The sequence below is a fragment of the Chiloscyllium punctatum genome, chromosome 36, assembly GCF_047496795.1.
Source record: "Chiloscyllium punctatum isolate Juve2018m chromosome 36, sChiPun1.3, whole genome shotgun sequence".
Lineage (NCBI taxonomy): Eukaryota > Metazoa > Chordata > Chondrichthyes > Orectolobiformes > Hemiscylliidae > Chiloscyllium > Chiloscyllium punctatum.
Window position 1 is genome coordinate 26,831,044 of NC_092774.1, and position 5,834 is coordinate 26,836,877.

The window sequence follows — 5,834 nt, forward strand, 5'->3', positions numbered from 1 at the left end:
TTGACAGGATAGATGCATATAAAATGCTGCTTTGTCGGGGGGAGTCATAGAATCCCAATAACATGGAAGCAGGCCATTCAGCCCATCTATTTTAATCTGGCCCTCCGAAGAGTATCTCATCCATATCCATCCCCTTTCTCCGTATTTCCCATGGACAATCTATCCTAAATTGCACATCCCTGGTCGCTATGGGTAATTCAGCACAGCCAATCCACCCTAACCTCTACACCCTAATCTGTAAATTACTTCCTCAAAAATGAAGTCTAAATGCAAAAATTTTTCTCTAAGAAAAATCTCAGTCTGACTCAACATTCGGACGCAGACAGGATTCACACCTATTGTTAGAAAAGCTCTGCATTTGAATGATATTCGTGAGAAGGTAATTAAAATCAAATTCTAGGATTAACATACCTTTCGAAACCCATTCAAAAGGTGAAAGATTTAATCTAAAATTGTTTGATGTATCACATCTCCATGCCACTGGACTCCATTGGCTATAAACTCCGTGATCGTGATCTCATTCTCCACAACCACCAGATGAAGGAGCGGCGCTTCGAAAGCTAGTGCTTCCAAATAAACCTGTTGGATTATAACCTGGTGTTGTGTGAATTTTAACTTTCTCCATGGTTGCTGGTTCCATCACCCCTTCAAGACCATTCCAAATCGTAATACCTTGCTTATTTTCTTAAAAATTAAACCATCTCACGGCCACTACAACCCCCTTTTTAAAAATGGCTACACTATTTCCAATACGGTCATGCTTCCTTAATGTTACCATGTACTTCTACTTATGAACAAATCTCTTCAGATTTCAATGTATCTTTTTAAATATAAAAATGCCCCTTTACATGTAACTCACCCTTTAAATGTGTTATGTTCCTCACAACGCAATCTCACTCCTCGATAATGTATATTTACCCCTTTAGATATCAGTATGTCTCTTAAAGAGGTACTTCTGCTTAAAAATAGGGCAACGTTTCTTCGAAATGTAGATTCATTTAGATATAACTGCGTCACTTTACATATTAAGATATCCCTTTGAATGTGCCCATATTCCTTTGAAATATAATCTTGTCCATTTAAATCTGTTTATTTGCAAAAATAGGCCGTTAAAATGTCCACGTCACTTTAAAATGCAGATTGCCCCCCTTTTAGGTATGATGCCGTTCCGTTATATGTCGGAATATCTGTTTAAACTGAGCCGTGAGCTTTCCCAATGTAGACAGGGCTCCTCGAAATGTCGCAGTGTCCCCCCTGCAGCTGCAGAGCGAGACAGGAGAGTTTGTTTTTGTGAATGAGCAGTTGTAGCGCGAGGTGGCTGTTACTTGGTGACGGTGAGGCTCCCCCGGCCCCGCCCATCCCCCCTGAGCTGACGTCACGCGGGGGTGAAGGCGGTTGGGAGGAGAAGTCCCTCGAGCGGGGAAGGGGCGGCCGTTAGGAAAATGGCGCCGTGCGGCCCGGGGCAGACACCCGTCACTGGGCACCGCCGCCTTCCTGGTGCAGCTGCTGTGTCACGGCCACACCGCCCGGCTGTACAGCAGGCAGGAGCCGGTGACCATTCTGGAGGCGGATGGGGTTAAGGGCCTGTTTGGGAACCCGTCGGCCGCCTGGGTGGTGGAGTTCTACTGGTCGTGGGGCGGCCCCTGTGTCAACGCTGGGGCCACCTGGAAGGTACTGGGCCCGGGAGGTGAAAGGTGAGGCAGGTTGGGGGGGACGGACGGAGGGGAAGGAATGTGGGGCCTGTCCTGTCATAGTCACATTTTACACTCACTTTACATCTGATTTTACTGGGGCTTGTGCTGTTTACCCCCTCACTGTTTATTTAATCCTTGTGCTGTTTACCCCTCACTGTTTGTTTCATCCTTGTGCTGTTTGCTCTTTGCTGTTACTTGTGCAATTCCCTAGGGTAGTGTGTAAATACTATTGAAGGAGATTTTGCACCAGCATGTCTATGTTTCTCAGTCATTGAAGGCGCAGGGCCTGTTGAGAATGGTTAATAAAGTATGTGGTGCACTAAGCCTTGTTAACATGGATATAGTTTGTTATTTGGAAAAGTAGACTTTTTATTATTTAGAGTCATAAAGATGTACAGCACGGAAACAGACTCATTCGGTCCAACCTGTCCATGTCAACCAGATATCCTAACTTAATCTAGTCCCCTTTGCCAGCACTTGACTCATATCCCTCTAAACCCTTCCTATTCATATACCCAGCCAGATACCTTTTAAATGCTGTAATTATATCAGCTTCCACTTCTTCCTCTGGCAGCTCATTCCATATACGCACCACCCTCTGCATGGAAATGTTGCCCCTCAGGTATCTTTGTGGTCTCACCCTAAACCTATGCCTTCTAATTGTGAATCTCACCCCAACACTGAGGAAAAGACTTAAACATTGAGCAGCCACACAAATGCAAAAGCAATCAAATATCGAGCCACATGGGGGAGAAAAAAATTATGGCTGTACTGTTTTTGTTAGCCGATAGGCATTTGGAAACTTAAAATCTGTCAATAACACCAGCATTGCTACAGAGCATATTGAGGAAAAGACATAAAAACATTGAGCAGCCAGACAAATGCAAAAGCAATCAAATATTGAGCCACATGGAAAAAAAATATGGCTCTCCCCTTTTTGTTCTCCCATAGGAATTTGGACATTTAAGGTCTGTCAATAACACCAGCATTGCTACAGTGCATATTGTGTACACTCCTCAGTGTCAACAAGCAGGCACATGTTTGCCGGTGTCACCAAAACATTGGGCGTGTTCCTCGCTGTCGGCAGAGAAGGGGTGAGACCTACGTTTGATGGACAAATAAGGAGCACTGGAGGACCGGAGGGAGAATTGTCCTCCTGCCATTCGGAGCTCCCCTGTTGGTGAATGTGGAAGCTGGACCATGAGGTTCTGAAGCTCCTGCTTCTCCTCTCTCTGAATGAAGATTGAGCTTGACCTCAGACTGCAACTCCTTTCCTCTGTCCAACATCTGAGAGTACGGCACTCTCTTTTCTCACCCCCATTTCCATTTACACTTCATTCTGAAGTTCAGTTGTTGACTTGGAGCAACTGAAAGGAATGGGAGTGAATCCAGCGAGGGGACAGACTCTGGAAAAGTTAGTCCAGGCCTTTGTTCTCAATTGGCAAAATAGACAGGCAGGAGACTGAAAGAATGTAGCAAGCCAGGCAGTATTAGGAGGTGGAGAAGTCGAGGTATCTGGTGTAACTCTTGTTCAGGCCTGGGGGGTGGGTATAGGGAGAGCTGTGGAACAAGGGTGTGCTGGGGGCAGGGTATTGAAGTGGGGATAGGTGGAGACAGGTAGAGGGTACAATAGACAATAGGTGCAGGAGTAGGCTATTCTGCCCTTCGAGCCAGCACCACCATTCATTGTGATAATGGCTGATCATCCTCAATCAGTATCCTGTTCCTGCCTTATCCCCATAACCTGGTACGACCTGGTTGGTGAATGGGAGGAAGGAATCTAGTTGGCAGGGAAGAGTGGAAGGGGCTGGGAAGTGAGTTGGGGGATGGGATGGGAGATTATTTGAAATTGGAGAACTCAGTGTTGAGTCCTCCAGGCTGTTGACTGCTCAGACAGAAGATGAGGTTTTGTTCCTCCAATTTGTGGTTTGGTTTGTTGTGGTAATGGAGGAAGCCAAAGGTAGTCATGTCAGAAGGGGAGTGGGAAGGGGCATTAAAATGGGTGGAGACTGGGAAGTCCGCTCAGCCTCTGCGATGCTCAGCAAACCGTTCCCCGAGTTTACACTCTGTTTTCCCGATGTGGAGAAGACCACAATTGGCAAAGCACAGCAGGTCAAGCAGCAGTAGGACAGTCGAAGTTTTGGGCATGAGCCCTTCATCAGGAATGATGCGTGGATGTTCAGAGAGGCATCAGTGTCCTTCTGTGCCAGTTGTCAGACAGGTGCAGCAGGCACTGAGCAAGGCAAGTGGTGTATTAGCAAGAGGAATTCTGATCGGAAGTGGGAATGTCTTCCTACAGTTAGGGGGTCATTGAATATATTCAAGACTGAGTTCATCTGATTTTTATGTGAATGTTTATGGGGAAGGCAAGAAAATGGTTTTAAGACCAGTATAGAACAGAGTTACAGAGCCATACGGCACAGAAACAGACCCTTCAGTCCAACTAGTCCATGCTGACTATGTTCTCAAACTAAACCAGTCCCACCTGCTAGTATTTTGGCCCATATCCCTCCAAACCTTTCCTATTCATGAACTTATCCAAATGTCTTTTAAACGTTGTTACTGTACCTGCATCCACCACTTCCTCTAGACATTTAGTCTGCATGTGAACCACTCTGTATAAAAAAAATTGTGGCCTTCAAGTCTTTTTAAAATCTCTTTCTCCTGTCACCATCAAAATTTGCTCCCTAATCTTGAAACCCCAACCCTAGGGGAAGGACACCTGTCGTTCACCTCATCTCTCCCCTCATGATTTTGTAAACCCTGATAAGGTCACCTCTCCACCTCCTATGCGCCAGTGAAAAAGTCTCAGCCCATCCACCTAGATGCAGGTAGATCCATATCCAGTCATGATCTGTTCAATGCTGGTCCCAATTCTCTCTCTCGGTGTCCAGGACAGCAAGAGACCACAAGACATAGGAGCAGAAATTAGGCCACCAGGTCTGCTCATTCCATTCAATCATGGCTGATAAGTTTCTCAGTTACATTCTTCCGCTATAAGCAAAGTGAAAATGGAGGGAGTGAGTGTGGGATGGAGATTTTCAGCTTCCAGGAAATAAGAGAGGAAAGAGTTCACTATAAATTAGAATTTATGGGATCAGCTGAAGAGCCGAGGAGTGTCAGTTGGAGTTTAATTTAGAGAAATCAGAGGTTTGCATTTTGGTCAAGCAATCCAGGCAGGACTGACATAGTTAAGGGGAGTATTGCAGAATAAAGAGACCTTGGAGTGCTGGAGTCTCAGGTGGACAGTTTAGTGAAGGCGGTGTTTGGTTTGCTTTCCTTCATTGCTCATAGCATTGAGTATAGGAGTTGGGAGATCATGTTATACACACTTCCCATTCGAACGTGTTATCTAACTGCTTAACTGTTTTTAGTGAATATAGTCCACATCTCCCGCTGCTGCCATAACGTCGTTTGTTTGGAAGCCTTAGCTTTCGGAGTGATTAGATTTATTCTAGATTTTATTACTTGCAGTGTGGAAACAGACCATTCAGCCCAAACCGACCCTTTGAAGAGCAACTCACCCAGACCCATTCCCCAACATTTACCCCTTCACCTAACACTACAGGCAAATTAGCGTGGCCACTTCACCTAACCTGCACATCTTTGGACTGTGGGAGGAAACCCACGCAGACATGGGGAGAATGTGCAAACTCCACACTGACAGTTGCCCGAGGTGGGAATTGAACCCGGATCTCTGGCGCTCTGAAGTGCTGCTGCTGCTTCAGGTGGTTGTGGAGAATAAGATCATGATTAGACTATTTATAGCCAACAGAGTCCAGTTCATGGAGATGTGATACATTAAACAATTTAGATTAAATCTTCCATCTTTTAGACTGGAGTTCTGTTCTTTGGTATGTTAATCCCAGAACCTGTTTTCAGTAACTTTCTCAAGAACGTAATTTAAATGCAGAGCTTTTCTATCTAAAATGTCAGGCTGACTCGGTTTTTACCTCGACATTGGGACCCAGACAGACTTCACACCTATTGAAGGGTAGGCTGGGACCTTTTTCACTGGAGCACAGGAGGTTGAAAGGTGAAGGTATTGGGTGCTTCATTAGCAAGTTTGCAGATGACATTCAGATTGATGGAATATCAAATAGTCAGACGATACAGCAGAATATAGATTGGAGAGTTGGG